At 38.7% G+C, this 16,335-nt stretch overlaps 1 protein-coding gene across 2 annotated transcripts in view; it reads right to left on the reverse strand.

Annotated features, from left to right (window-relative positions):
* LOC125771409 (uncharacterized protein DDB_G0283357) overlaps positions 1-14,844 on the reverse strand; it is a 64,521-nt gene extending 49,677 nt beyond the window's left edge. Inside the window, exons 1-2 of one of the 2 annotated variants that reach the window (XM_049441986.1) lie at positions 14,193-14,844; positions 3,624-3,688 (exon numbers count right to left, since the gene is read on the reverse strand). The gene's annotated coding sequence lies outside the window, so the exon portion shown is untranslated. Of the gene's footprint in view, positions 1-2,894; positions 3,689-14,192 lie in introns of both variants that reach the window. The other variant, XM_049441987.1, reaches the window with a different exon arrangement.
* Between the last annotated feature and the right edge of the window lie 1,491 nt (positions 14,845-16,335).

Raw genomic sequence — 16,335 nt, forward strand, 5'->3', positions numbered from 1 at the left:
GCTACGATAATTTTGTGTGCTAAAAACATAATACCAGCGCGCGCCCCATGAGGGTGAAAATGGGGTGCAAAAAGCGCCCACCAGAATACGAAAGCAAAAGTGGCAGAGAGAAAGTGTGTCCGTGCAAAGAAAAAGCTTATGGGGGGGGGGGGGGGGGGGGGGGGGGGGGGCGGAAAAAAGGTCGAAGATGTTACGTCCGGCGAGGAAAAAAAAATAAAAGTACGGATGCTAACGGTGGGCAACCGAACCGATGGCGGCCCCACCACGGTGGTTGTTTATGGGTTTTATTTAGTTTTTACGAACCTAGCGAATGTTTGATGATCTTTTCCAATCCATCTACCTGGATCTACAGCGGCTCCGTTCGTGTGATTTCGGCGAGCGAATGTGTTGGCAAGTGGCCAGGCAAGACTATTTATCATTCGAGAGCCAGTCAGGCTATGCTTGATAGCACTATCGAATGGCTTGATTTAGTAGGAACAATCCTTAGTGCCCGCTATTCAAGAGTAGCATAGTTAACCTTTCAGAAGTAAAACATTTCTCACGTTACGGAACCAATTTCGAGGTGTAGATTCGTGCGAAACTGCAAACGAGGTGAATAAAACCTACGCATCTCATCTTATTTACTTCTTTGTGTGGCTGTGTGGAACACAGCTTAGCACATTGGTGGTGAAGAAAGCAAAAAAAAAAAACGAAGTTAGCAGCAAACGAACGAAAGCTATGAAAATCCAACGGATTAGCATCGGAAGCCACTAGAACCTCAGTGACTGACAGACTTGCGTTGTGCAATATCCAGACGTAAGTTAGGGACTAAAATATGTGTTCTAACCCAGCCAATCCACTTTAACGTTTTTGTCCTAAAAAAAGAAAACTATTGCAGGTACTTAGAAAGAACTGGATAAAAACAAAGGAACGATAAACTAGAAAGTAATCATTTCCTGGCAGGCGTTATGCCCAAGCTAACTAATTAACACAACGCAAGAGAATTTGCCGATGGGACGATGTGTTGTAATCCAAGTTCCACTTTATGCTGTACTGAACAAATTAACGATAATGATAACGGATGTTCATTAGGGCGGCGGAAGAAGACTTTGACGATTTCTTTTTTTTTCTCTACCCTTCTGGTAGGAGAGAACACTTTTTCCCTTCGTCTCGGCACAGCAAAACAAATCTTGCAAAAGATGTAAGAAAAATCGCGACAAATTATATCTCCAGGCAGCTGTATCTTTCAGCTGTATCTGGATATATTTACTTCGATGGAGTTTTATTGGTCTCAAGGGGAAATGAGCTTTGAGTTGTTGTGGGCAAATTGGAGTTCAAGGATTTTTGGAATTTGGAGATATCACAGCCACTTGTCTTCGTGTGGTAAGAAACAAGAAATGAAATGCATAATCTGATGCTAAGTAATAATTATAATGAGTAAGCGTGATATGAATATTCCAACGACATTTTCATAAAACAGACTAAATGTCCTATGTTCAGCTGTGTCAGCCATTGATCGAAACGCAAAAGAACGAAAGTCTTGCCATTTACAGTCGGTGTCTTCTCAAGCAAGAGACAAGAACTAATATTTGCATAATTACAATGCTTTAGGCCATTTATAAATAGGTCATTGTATAATATGTAGAAAAGAAAAGGGATTTTTGCAACATTCTCCAATAAATATGAGTTGTTTTGGGAAAAGGATAAGTCCTTTTTATTCTCTTTTACGTAATCACTGACATCACTAAGTTCTTAATGGAATGGTACTTGTTTTAAACATACTTTCATATTACATCATGGATATATTTATTGTACAACATGGCCAAAACTTTCGTCACAGTTCAACAACCGTAACCTGTGTCCCGCGTAAGCAGGTTGTGGTTGTATGATTGAAGCAAGAGCAAACAGACCTAAGCTAACGAATTGGTGTGCGGGATGTTGATAACCCCGGTTTGTCCGGAAGTAGCAAATGAGAAACTTATCTGATGGTGAACTGATAACGAAGCAGTATGCTTTGTGGAAAACCGGAACCTGCATAAAGAACTCACACATACACAAACACATACAGAGTGTGCAAACTTTGTTATGGTTTTTCGGTAAGGGTTTTTCTTCGGCCTTTGGAAGGTACAGGCGTTCAGGTTTCATGCTGGTTTTAAGCCCAGATCGATAAATCGGTATCGCCGCAAGACGGTATATATATACGAGCAGCAAAAACACGCTGACAATGGTAATTTAAAACCAGCCGTGCAGGACGACGAATATACGGCGGTGTCTAATTTAATGAATTGATCCTACCTTTATCGAATGGGTGAATCCTGTCCACGTTGACGGGTTTCTCGTTCGTGCGGGGGGAATGGTTGACAGCGGGCGTTCTAGCACGGCAGCCCACACACTCAAAACTGTTCGTTCATTCGATTTTGGGGCCCTTTTCTGCCTGTCCTGTTCGTACAGTGAGGACAATTTGTTTGCTTGCTACCTTTGGAAACACTCGCCTGCAGTCTAAACGACACACAACATAACCTCACAATCCGGCTCGTTTAGTAGCATTTAATGTCCGGGGAAAAACGGGTAATAACAACAGACTATGGCTACACTAGAACTGCACTACACACCAATCCTCTCCACTCACTCAGTAGTTAGAGCGAGAAAATAAGGACAAGGACACATGGAAGGAAGCGAGAAGGAAAATGATTGGAAAACAGGGACCAAAAGCCGAAGTAATGTTGTGTGTTATGGAATGTCTTTTAGCGCAATGAGTATGTGAAATGCTCTCGTTTTACGCGTTACGTGGTTTTTCCCTTTTTTATCGTTGTTTTTTTTCGAAACTAAAATCACACTCAATACACTGGACAAATAAAAACTCTGTTAAATGGTGCCTTCACACGAATCGTAATGAAAATTTTGTTGGAAATTACACCACAAAAAACGATGAAACGAATTTTTTCCCCCGGTCTGTCGTGCACTTTTCATCAGAGATCAAACACAAACTGAGCAAAGCATCTTTTCGGTTGCTGTGTGTGTTGTGCATACACGACGGGTAGACGTCCGAGGCAATGAAAGGTTATAAAGAGAGGGGAAAAACCCGAGATAGAAAGTGATGGAAAACAGGCGTTTTCTAGCAGGAGGAAAAGTGGGAAACGATTTTTTGGTGAGCGAGAGAAAAGGAAAACTTGCGCTGGAGAGCGGACTACCGATTTACCTTGAGCAAAAAGCCCCGGCGCTTTCGGTGACAGTGTTGGGTCGAGCTAAATGTAGTGGCCAAATACCACCACCAGGCAGGATGGCTCTCGGGTATTTTATCTCGTAACAACGACAACGATTCTGCTACTACTGAAAAGCGTTGATAACGAACACTTGCGCCTGCCCCGTAAGTTATGCAAGAGAATGTAACTTGTGGAGGGTTGGAGGTGGATTTTGCGTTGCGATGGTTACCATCGCATACTGAGAGGAACGAACGAAAGTGAGAGAGAGAAAGAGAGCGAGTACGGGGTTGCAAATAAGAGAGAAAAATCTTATGCTTTTCATGAGTGTTTTCATGTCATGCCGCTACCGTTGATTTTAAGTTGAGAATAATTTAAGTATTTTATGTAGGAGTTATATTAATTTTAATCGCAATATATTTCATTCAAATATTAACCACTCACCCTAATGGTTGGGTAGGAGCATTTCACCATCTTGCTATCCCATTGTTGTGCTGTATGTGTGTTGGCTGCAACGAAAGATCAATAAATGATGGAATGTTAGTTTAAAACGTTCATTATCATGCCCTACATCTTGTCGAGTTTGGTTCTTCTTTTTGCCGCGAAGAGAACTGACTACTGCAAATGATGCTAATTGGGTAAGCGAAGCGAATGTGCGACTTTACATTCCCCGGCAGACATGTAGCAGCACCAGCTTTGGTGAACTTGGCCAAGCGGAAACACCGGAAATACACGCGCCAAACCATCGTATGCATTCTGGTACAGCGGTTTTGTTGTGTAGGCACAGGGTGGCATTCAGTTCGTTTGGGGGTTATTTTTTCTTCTCTGTATTCGGCGCCTGCGTGTAACGAATGCCGGAATGTCAAGGCGCGTCCTGAAGGCGACTATCAGCGTGGCGGGTACACGTTGACATATCGCCGTTAGTGAGAATGTTTTGTTTGGTCGTTTTGCGATGGAAATTGTGAGCGACCAGGCCAAGAAGGAAGCTGATACGGCATTTCAACAAAGCTTGGGCATTGTTTGGTATAAGGCTCGAAGCAAGCAGCGGATGCATTATAAGGGCAACACGAAAAATCCCGAAGCGCACAGAAAATAGAGGCTGCTTTCGCATAAACTATCATTCAATACGCAAACCGTTTGGGCCGTTGTGTGTTATGCTCTCGTGCGTATTATTTCTTTTACGCTTTTCTTTTCCTCCCTTTGCAAAAAAACGGGAAAGAGCATGGACCGCAAGAAGTTATTGCATGTATCCGTTTGGTGGTGCATGGTGCCTTTGGATAATGGGGCGCGCGATGGTGTGTTTTTCTTCTTTCGCTACATTATTTACATCAAGCTGTCTCAAGAGTACAATTTTTACGACGCTGTAAAACGATGAATGCTGATCCGCTTTTGCGGGTCGGGTCGGTGTGGAAATCAGCTGAGTGGCGATAAAAAATCGTTACCATCGGGTGCGCCAGGGTTTTGGGAATTTTTGCTGCCGTGGCATTGTACGTTCAATATTTATTATCGCCAGCACCGTTGCTGTATTGTTCGGTATGGTCGTGGCGCTGATTAGTGGGATGCATCGGCGTGCGTTAAAGCAAAAGATGATTGAAATTTAAAATCTATAAAAGTTACGTTGGATTTAAATTTAAATAATCATATCATAATCATAAACTATTCAAAATCAAATAAATAAAAGGGAAGATTAAATAAATGTGCATGCTTAACCTAACTTAATAAAAAGAGTTGACATTATTATTTTATTTGATTAAAAACCATTTAAATAAATTAGGGGAAATTCTTCTTTTACCAGCATGTAATTTTACCATTGTAATTATTTACTAATGATAGTTATAGATTATGCGCCCATTTACTCTCTGTGTTTCTTGCTTTGCTTTTCTAATGTCCAGGACAAAACTATAGTGTCAATAGCCTTTTTTCAGAATGAAGTTGTACGAAGTTAAAAGGATACTTTTATAAAATTCGGATTTTATTTCGTTGTTTTCGTGTCTAAATTATACGCATGCTTTTTAACATTTTTTTTAATTATTTACTAATAACTAATACTAATAAATTTACTTCATTACAACGTCATTCCCTAGTATCCTTTACATGGTGCTTCAAGAATGAATGGAATTGTTTCGCCATATGTAAGTACACAGCTGCAAACATGCATATGGGCAGTTCCACTAATACCAACTAGTGGTTTTAGGGCCCCTACCTTCCGAAGCGGAGAAATTTGGAGTGTGCAAAAAAATAAATTAAAAGTTGAAGAGCAAAGTTTCTTTTGTCTCAATACATGCTAGGGGAGATTACCATAAAATTATGTACACTAAAGCATAGATTAACTGTGTTGTTTAGTATGCTATAGGAATTTAATAGAGAAGTTGTTTTTTTTTTGCTCGATAATGCACGGGCCACGACGATGAATCCGCTGATATGCTTATGTAAAAAAAGGACTGATCCGTCATTCGTCTATGTTAGAAGGTTTCTAGTTCGAATAGCAGGCACATCATGAAGGAATAGGACACTTGTAAGTTTTCTGTGTGTTGTGTTGCTGACCCTATAAAGTTAACTTTTTTTTTAAATGATTATTTTATAAACTTTATTTAAAGTAAATTTCTCCCTAATATTTAGATTTCTGGCGCTAGTCCAGGACCGGGTATCAAATCCCATACAAAGAACTGATTCTCTTGCTACGTGGTAAAATAAGTCTTGAACAGCCTGGCCGTTCTTAAGAAGCAATCAAAAACAAAATAATAAAAATTTACACTTCTATCTTCATTTTATTTTCAAATTCCTCAAATAAAACGACGAAAAAAAACGGGAAACCATCTTAAGGGCTACACTTGATGCACTGTCGTCCATCTGTACTGTGTGGCAGTGAATCAAATCCATTTGATTGAAGCATTAGCATTTAGATCGATTTACCGTACTCACACTTAAAGGTGATTCAAAGAAAGAGGGCGAAAAAATATACATACAGGACATTTGCATTCGCGAAAAGTGATTATCGATAGAAAATGGGCGCGAAATGTATTCCATGTTTAGGAAATATTCATCCTAATTCCGTGGGTCGTTAACGTTTGCGTTAAGGAATATTTCGTTCGATAATGATATGGTTGGATTTGGTGTATTCAATGAAGAAAATATCATAAGAATGAAATACCTAAAGTAATAAGTAGTAGTCTGGTTATTAAAAATGCTGAGTAATAATAATTCACAATAAAGATGGCACTAAACCAAAAACATAGATTTCATTAAAATTTATTAACCTTTTCTTATAGATCTTGCCCATTTATGGTCAAATTAAAAATTAAAGATTAAAAGATGGATTAAATAAGATAACAATTTATCATTGCGGCATGGCCATTAGTGGGAATGGAACTATTTTTAATATATTTTCGAGGCTTATGCTGGACGGGATTTTCTTATGATAAATTAGTTCCCCGATTTATGGTTACCACAATGCAGGTTTTATGCCCTTTTTGGGCTTGTATGAAGCCCAAGGTTTGGCTCGAAAAACGTAGCTCAGGGTTCAGTGAGTTGTGGCAAGGCGATGTTTTTTTTTTAAATTCTTGGTTTATCATTAAATTTGCATAAGCTAGATACATTCTCACCAAGCCTTTAAGTTTGATTAAAGCAATTATGATGCCCCTTTTTGTTGTTTTTATATTCAACACGTGCGTCTTTTGTTGATCTTTTATATTGCTCTATTTATCTTTGAAATTGCAATGCTTTTTAATCTCTTCTTCCAAAAGAAAAATTAGCTTCAGTTAAATCGGTTTGCTACCTCCCCCTTGCATTGTCATCGGTAATTAATTTTGCAGTAAATCATCGAACAAAATCGCATTACAAATGAAGCGCGATAATATTTTTAAAACTAAAATTCACCGATGATTCAAAAAAAAAAAAACAAAAGAACAAACATCGTTGCCTTGTCGGTTTTAGGCGCTCCTTCTCACTCTTTCTATCTTAATCATTACCTTAGGTACTTGTGTTGTAACGTGGTAGTTATTGCGGCATGCCATTTGTGGTACAGGGAGGGTTGGTTTAATTTAATTTCTTATGAAATAGGGTGGGACCCATGGTTCCCCTTTTTCGTTTCCCCCTTTTTTTCTGGGTTGTGTCTAGCTGAATACCTTAGACAACCCTCGATGGTAATGCAATGCACACCAAACCAACAGAGAAAAAAAAGGTACTCGTGACAATTTCGATCGGAGTTCGGGGAATCCCTCGAACGTTTCTTTTCGGTTTCTGTTGGTGTGTTTCACCCCTCCGAAAATCGTTTGACGACGTGTCGCGTGTGTCATAACATTTTCATTTTCATAAGGTGTCAAACGAGTGCTGAATCTTGGCTAGCACACATTTTCATTTTTGTACGTCCTTTCCATCATTCGTATATCTTGGCTTGTCAACTTTGTCGGTCCGCTCGAAATGCTATTCAAGCGCGATGGAAAGTTTCGGTGGAGAATCAAGTCAAATAAAACTGTTCCTTTTTTCTTGCTGGTCGGCTACTCAATTTTTATTATGGGATTTAGTTTTATGGGAAGGTTTCGTTTTGTTTCTAACATATATTCGTTAAATAGATGAATATAGCGTCTTTTTTATCAAAAAAGTGTCTCAATGGACAGAATATCGTTAAAATATAAACCTTTAATTGAAATCTATACTAGTAAATAAAGAAATGGTAGCTTTGTTATATCATGAAACAATGCTACAATAAACGTCTGAAACAAAAGCGATATTTGAAATATAATAATAAATAAGTTTGTCTTTTGTCTGTTGATTGTTTCATGAAAATAAAAAGCTATTCAACAATACTCAAACATAAAAAATAAAAGAGCAATCACATAACTGAAAACATATTTCCACAAGTTGAAATGCTCATTTCGTGACAGCAGGGACAGAAACGGAAAATATTTTACCCACCAGCAAAAGGACGAGGGTGAAGATGCACCCGTGGCATTTCATGGTTTTCATACGCGCTTTGCAAAAAGGGGGAATTGTTTTGGCAAGTGTTTTAGCAAGTAAGGGAAAACACGTGACCACATATTCCAGTACTCCCCCCCCGCCCCCCCAAAAACTCCAACCACAATTATCCGCGGTGACAGAAAACCCACGCCGCTAAGTGCAAAGATATTGGGGCACGCAGCATATCAAAACCTGTCGGCACATCCTCTGTGGCCAACTGAAGAAGCAACACACTTTAATGGTGCAATTCCGTATTTATAGGCATATGAATAAAAGATAAAAAGGCTACGGTAGTTACCGAGTTGTTTTTTGTGTGTGTGTGTGTGTGCAACAAACCGTATTGAAGTTGCAGTCCCTGGCCCATGGCGCTGTCGCAGGACGATAGACAACAACAGGCGGCAAACCGTGCATGAAAGCGTCCTCTCTATGACGTTAATTTATGGATTTTAATATGCTCTCCTTGGATGGACGGCAGCAAGGATGGAAAATCCGTCGCACGGTGACGAACCAATAGACCGCTTGAATGGATGGACGGATGAATGGTTGAATACTTGTCTGCGGGAGAAGCCGAACGACACCGGCAGCCCTCGTAAGGAGCGAACCCTTCATCGCGTTATTATCACCTTGAAGAGGGAACGTGTTGCTTGTCGCAAACGAGAGCAATGCTGTGAGATCTTTATATGGTTGATATTCCACAAACATGGCAAAACGGGATGAACAAAAAAAAAAAACAAAAAAAAATGGAAAGAGAATACTGGGTCGTTTTTTAAAAGGATGAAGCTAATTTCAAAAATCACGTCAAATTGTTGACGGCATGTGCGAAAAATAACTAAATAATGGGCGCTTTTCTGGCGCTTTTGTTTTTTTGTCGAATTTATGAATTAAAAAGTCAATTATCTTTATGGGAATTTTGATCTTCTTGCTTGTTTGTCCTATAATTCTATTTGGTTTAAAATTTGACCAAGTGCCAAACAAGCGTTCAGAATTCAGTGGTAGGGGTTGCTACTCTAATAAGCAATTTTAGTTATGTTAATGTTCCAAGACTATTTTAAAACCTAATTTTTGTCAGCGTTTTCGTTGTATTACATTACTGATAAGTAATTAGTAGTTCCTGGTAATGTCCAATTAATCCTGTCAAATAAACGTCACAGTCATTCAAATGTTTGTTTGTATTGCAATTTTTTTTTAAAGAGAATTCATTTACTCTGCCTGGCCAAAGTGCCAAAATGATGGAAATGTTTGACAGCATTAGCTGTCGTTAGTGTTTATTGTGTTTGCTGTCAAACAAACGTCATCATACAATACTATCCGACTGCACTGCAAGGGTTCCATCTACGTTTTAAAAGCGTCCGACGTGAATTTACGAGTTGTTATCCATCAAATTTTGTTGGTCGAAATACTCGAAATATGCTTTCCGAAAACACGGAGGTGTACACAGAGGTTTAACTATCTGTTAATAAAAAGGGATTTGTTATCCTTTCTCTTTCCTTGCTGTGATTTGTGTCTTTTTTTCTGAAGGGTTCTGTTGGTCGTTTTAGCATTACCAAAAGGAACATTTAACGTTTGATGGTGAAAGTCATTTCAGCATTGCTATGAATGAACCTAAATGAACCAAATATTTATTTCATAAATTTCTGTGAAAAACGGATGTAACGACTACACACCGAGGAATTGAAAAAATAGTTGCTATATTCATCGGATCTGCTAGCGGAGGACTGGATAATAAATGCCTGATTTACTACGTGACTGATGATAGTTGATATTTTTCGTAAAAAATTAAAATACTTTTGGTATCAAAGTTGTCAAAAATATACACAAACTACATAGACAACTTTTAATTTTCAAATATAAACATAGGCTGAAACAAAACCTTTTGCTTGGCTGAAACAAAAAAATGCTTTAACGAAGCTCAACTTTTACTGTTGTGTTTTCATTTAAAAATTGTACTAAAATTGTTACACTCTTGTCAAAAGATAAACTATTCATTCGTAGAAATTCGATTACCCTTCGTTGTGATTCCACGAGTCCTTTGCTACACGAATGAACCTTTCCTTCAAAGGGGGAAAAAGATATGTTTTCTTCCTAATGAGTTTATTGGCACTGCCCACAGTTGCCCACACGGTGAAATGAATTGGGAGTAGTTTGGTGCCGATTTGCCCGGGGTTTTATTAATGAGCTACACGGTTGGCCTTTTGTCAGACTGCTGACAGCCCTCGCACAAGGTAACTTATCGACGTTCTTATGCTGGGCGCACAACAGGAAAACAGCAAGACATTACACGACGGTGAAAGGTGTTGAAATTAAGAGACCACTCCGTTGTTGTGGCGCAAACCCGTCGGACGTCATTAGAAGTCGAAACAAACACCAAACACCTGGGTGGGTGCGGTTCTAGCCTTTGTCAGTTTAATCCAATTTGTTAGGCCTAATAAATGAACTGCACTTATGGAAGGGAAATGGGTCGTAGCCATAGGTTTCGATGCTCGATAGTGTGGAAAGCCTAACTTTTTTTGGCTCATTTCCATGAAGGGGATCATCGGATGTTTTTGCTTTCGGAAGAGTTTTGTTCAAAAAAATTAACAATAACCACCTCGGTAGCCCGAAAAAAAATGAAAGGCATTTTTTGTGTCTAAAAAGTATAAAATTCTACTAAAATCTAATTTACGATCAGAAACTTTTTTTTTTCGTTCCATGTACTAAAGACAAGAAGATTGCAGCATGTTTATACGTAAATCTCCTTCGGTAAGCAATTTGTTTCGAAGCGCTTCATTTGCTTCTCTAATAGTAGTCTCAATAAACCATTACTCGTCATTATTTAGTCGTGTTTTTAATTGCTTATGAATTGAAGCACTTCACCACGGCCGTACCGCGAAGCGCCGATGTCTGGCATCCATGTTTAGCATCGTTAATTTTGTAAACTTCTAACGCAATGTCCTTACCGGTTCGGTGCCATTTCATTTCGATACCACCCGCCCCAAACTCCCAAAGTATGATAAACGGTGGTAACAATTCGATGAAATTCAATTGGCCATTAAGGGAGGGAAATTTCGTTCAAAGTTCTTGCACATAAATTTAAATTTGTTTCGCACTGTTTCGATTCGGTTCCTGGTACTGTGATGAGTAAGTAAAAAATAGGAGAATAATATGGAGAAAAAAAGAAAGATAAAAAAAAACCCGTAAAAAGGAAGCAACGAAAGATGTTGGTATTGCTGGTTCATCATTCAAAAAAGCTGGCAATTCAATTTAAATAGCCTGTGTCCTTTTTTTCCCATTCGCTTCACGACCCGATCCCAAACGTAAGGCTCAATTTCTTTACGCGTTTAAATGCTGGAAAGGAACGTTCGGGTAGTAGAAGAAAAAAACTGTGCATAAATTGATCGAAACCAGGCTACGAGACAAGGAGCTTATCAAAACAATAGAATTACACCAGTGCACGATGACAAAATGTGAAATATTGGCTGAAACTGGATACATCTACATTGGTGGGCTCATTGCAAAAGGAAAGGCGAAAGACCGGCAGGAAGGGGGATTTTTGGCAGCTGCTTTTCTCAAGGGACTTTCCACGATGGCATGACCGGAATACGAATAAGAAATCATCTTTGGCTAGAAGCAGTAGACAGTTCTGTTCTGGCTAAGATCCAAGAAGATGATAACTGTGTCATAGACGTTACGAAAAGCATCGTTGATAGAACAGTTTATAGCTATATGCCACTATATATACATGTTATATTCTTCGAAATATGATACCGAGGACAAGAACTCGGCTTTTAATAGACTGCTGCATAAAATATTCCGAGCCGAGACTTGAGTCTTTACATGTACAAGATACAATTGATCGAAGAGCTCGAGTTAAACGATCACATTCACCACGATCACATCGTACAGAGTTGCGGTTGCGGAGGAGTTCCATGGAAGTTGCCGGAAGAACGGATATATAAACAGACAGAATTGTCGAAATTTGTGTTGCCAAGTGATAACGCTTCATCGGAAAGTCGCAATTCAGCGTACAGCTTTTGGTCCGGAGGTGTCATCGGGTTTTCTTCGGAAATGTAATTAGAGAGGCCTTCTCCAACAAAGAAGAGCGTTATAGGTCGATAATTACTTTCTTCTGGCGTGGAATTTAACGGAATGTGGTTCTAATAGGACTATGGTTTGTGCCACACAGTGTGCAAACTAATCGATATTCTGGAAAATGGTCCATTTTCTAGCGGGGATGCGTCACGATGAATCGATGCCAACTGACCAGTAAGATCAGGAGCGTAATTTAGAATGGATTTTGTGAGGCTAAGTTAAGTTGTTATGTTACCAACCAGATTCAGTTTCAACTGAGATTGAAACTGGTATTGATAGGTCTTTCAAGCAGAAATTAAATCTTGTCAATATCTCGCACATAATATATTCAACTTTGGAACTGGAAAACGATTGATTGTAGCTGAACGATTGTCTAAATAATTAGTTCTGCGAGTGCGACAATGGTCAGGATGAGATTTAGTGTCGATCCTGTCGTGTGACTCGAATACCCAAGTTGGATTAGGAGGAAGTAAGTATGAGAAGAAAAACCCGGCTGAAAGCAAATAACTTCAATGTGTATTGTAGCTAAAAATTTATTTGTTTTCTGTCATTTAATGAATTTGAATATTAGTGAACAGCAATTCATAGAAATGGTTAAATGAAAAGATTTCTTTGAAATTGATCACACATCAATTGTGCTTTATACTCTTTTTAAGGACAATAATCTAATAACAATGTAACTCATTAAAATATTAAAAAAATTACTACATTTTCACATTAATTGGTACTCTTAATCCAATATTCATATTTACCATCTTTCATCACGAGCGATCTGAGTGCGTGCATTAATTTTATGTAATTAAAAGACCCTTTTTTCCGACATGTTACGATGCTGCAATCGCTGCCGTTAATCACGCCGAGACATGAAACCGATCGTGATGGATTGTGATTGACAGGTTATAATTCAATTTGCGTCTTGCGAAACATCCACTCCATTATCGTTATCGTATATGCAGCATGCAAATTGTATCGATCCGTGTGCAAACGTCCATGCTGCTGCGTGGCATGCGAGAACTATTTAACCATACGTGTATCCGTTTGAAGTTGACCGGCCGCCACCGAAACGGTTGCTTGCATATTTTTGCACCACTCGAAGCAAAATGCTTTGCTGTTCATGTTGCACAAATTCGAGAGCCTTTCTTTTTTTTTGGTTAGAAACATGTACATTTAAGTGAACCGGCTCTACTGGCTTTCATTAGAGGAAACCCCAGGCTTACTCACAAGCCGGAAGTGTAGTTCAAAGGGTTTTGGTAAAACTTGTACTATTAGCAAACAAGAAAGCTTGTTTATGTGATTTGGCTCTGATGTTTGGGGGGAAAGGTAAAAAGAAGTGAGTGTTCAAAAATGCGGGCCAAATAGGGCAGAGTTTACTGTTCACTTCGTGCGTCTATATGAGGTTTGTGGCAGCTCACAACTCTGACCGCTGGCAAATGAAGCTAATTCCATTCGGTCGCCCGGTAGGTAGCAGTGCTGGAATGCTGCGGGTTTGCACACGCAAAAAACCACTGCCAAGTATGCACGGCGAACGTATTTTCAACACAGTACAGGCAGGAACAACCGGCGGCCTGGCCTGAATCATGCATTAGCATACAGCAGCAGTAGACAAGGCGGGCGGAAGTTAGTACAAAAGCTGCAAGGTGCGTTTTCTGTTCAATTCCCATCGGTGGAGAAAATTGTTTGAAGGGTTGAAATTATGGTAATGAGTAATACGAGCTACGGCTCGATCCGTCAAGCGTACGCGAAAGGATTAGAATGACGAACTTGGAGAGGTAACTTCGACAACAAAAAAACCAACTGATGCTGGTTATGCAGATGAGCTTTCCGTGGTTTTTGGGAGTGAGTTGGAAATGAAGTTTTTTCTCCCTTACTTATTTAAGCTTTAAAGTCATGGTAGAAAAAAAAAATATTAAAAAGTTTTTTTTTAAATTGTATTGAATAGTTCATTAACTTCCATTCAAAGTAAAATAAAACACATTTTTTGGAACATACCTTCAGGAAAAATTCTACGCGCAAAAAAACTCTAAAATAATCCTATGCAACTGTATGCAACTACACTGCAATTAATCCATCACAGAAGATCTCGGTTTCGGTCTGCATCGTAAATGGCAAAATCGCGAGTTACAATACTTTTATCATTCACTTTTTTTACCGAAACTGCACACAAAACTTCCAATCCACAGGGAGTTACAATAATTAATCACTTGCACCGGACTTGCACACGACACTATCTAAACTGCAGTCGGTTTATCACCAATTCCATTACATAATTCGTTTGCAGTTTTTTTTTGTGGAATCGAAAAATGCACTTGGGTATAGTGTGTGTTTGTGCTGAAACAGTACCAGATTAACCTTAAACCCTACACATCACTGTCCAAAAATACAAAAAACCGACAAAAAATGCACTACTTGCACATGGAACGAATGCGCGAATAATCTTTCAACGGTTTGCCAGCTTTAGACGATGCGGACACGACGACCGACAATCGGCAACTGCATCTCGGTTAGCAGTGGTCGAAACATAAAATTGATAACAGCCGCAATAAAGCAACGCAACCGGAGGCCGAAGTTCAAGCAAAAACCGCGTAGGTCGGTTTTTCGGCTTCCAGTGTGTTCATTCAACGCATACAGAGAAAGTTTGTATTGTTAAAAGGAAGCTAAAAATGACTGAAAGAGTTTGGAGGTTTATTTAATTAGAACAAATATAATTGTTACTTTTGCAGTTGTAATAAACTACTTATTTCTTAATTATGAAACAAAACAATAAAATTGTGTTGAATTTCCTTAAAAAAGGAAGAATTTCAAGAGAATATTTTGTCCACTTAGTTACATTCTTTGAACTCACTATTCATAAATGGATCTGTGTGTGCGTGAGATCGGTAACTTTCCATGGGGAAAATCTTTCCACGATGAACACGTTGGAAAACTGCGTGGACGCATGGCTCCGTTCGTGTTCTTGGCCGTCGCGTGTATTCATCGTACATGCATTGCCGAAAAATGCCGGTGAAAATAGATCCCATATTACTTGTGTCCGACTTGTGTGCGCTGGGCAAAATGCATAGCGGCAATCAAGGCCATTGCAATCGACTCACACACACACGTCGGGCTATAAAAGGATAGAGAAAAGAGTTATGATTTACTGCAGGCGAACAGTAAACCGTTTAGTGATACGAATGGAAAAGAAGATGTCTTTAGTGTATGAGTTTGAATAAAACAATTTTAGATTTGTTGTATTTTTAGTTTCTTTTTACTCTAAAAAAACTATTGATAAAGATGTGTCTAAATATGTTGTTCTTTCTGTTGTTGCTTTTATCTCCAGGACAATTTATTTAATCAAAATATACAAAAAATCTCACGAATTATTTGCAAACTTTGATTCCAGAAGGAATTTCATAGCGTAAGTAGAAACATACGCATGTTTTTTGTTGTGTATACTGGGTTCTAGAGCCTTATCAAAAATGTTCGGAATGTCACAAATTGGCTAATTGTAAAAAAAATGGCAATTGCGATAATTGGTACATTAATGGTTATTACTTTTGACTAAGTTTGAGTTTTTGTTACTCTGTGAAGTCTTTTTGTCTTCAGATAGTCATCTTTGTCATTTGTGTAGCAGAGCAAATGGGATGATTTACGGATCATTTTTTCATTTCAACAGTAAAATTCGCCAAGGTTGAGTAGAAATCAGTATTTTTGTTTGCGACATCCTCTTTGTTACTAGCTAATTTTTTTTCAATACTTCCGGACCTGACGACTTGTTGATGAGGTAATTCCAATGAATGAAAAAGCAGACAATTCATCGAATTTTAATTGAGACTTCTTCAAAAAGATCATTGTGATAATGGTAGACTAGGAAGTTGACTATATTTCAGTTCTTGTTGTACTAGGCTTTATCGGCTTCTGGTGGGTTATACATTGACTTGAGTGTGGTCTAGATTCACGTCTAACTATTTTATGAAGAATGCCAAGCCTTTAACGTATAGAAAAGCCGAGAGCATTCGTCGAGTATTATAACAGCATCTGGCTCACTTATTATTTCGCAATCAATCAAGGATATTAAGAATTTATAACAACTACTTTCAAGAAATTGTGGCGTATTAGATCAAAGCATAAAGCAAATTATAAGAATCGTATCATA

This window comes from Anopheles funestus, chromosome 3RL (assembly GCF_943734845.2).
Source record: "Anopheles funestus chromosome 3RL, idAnoFuneDA-416_04, whole genome shotgun sequence".
NCBI classification, from domain to species: Eukaryota; Metazoa; Arthropoda; class Insecta; order Diptera; family Culicidae; genus Anopheles; species Anopheles funestus.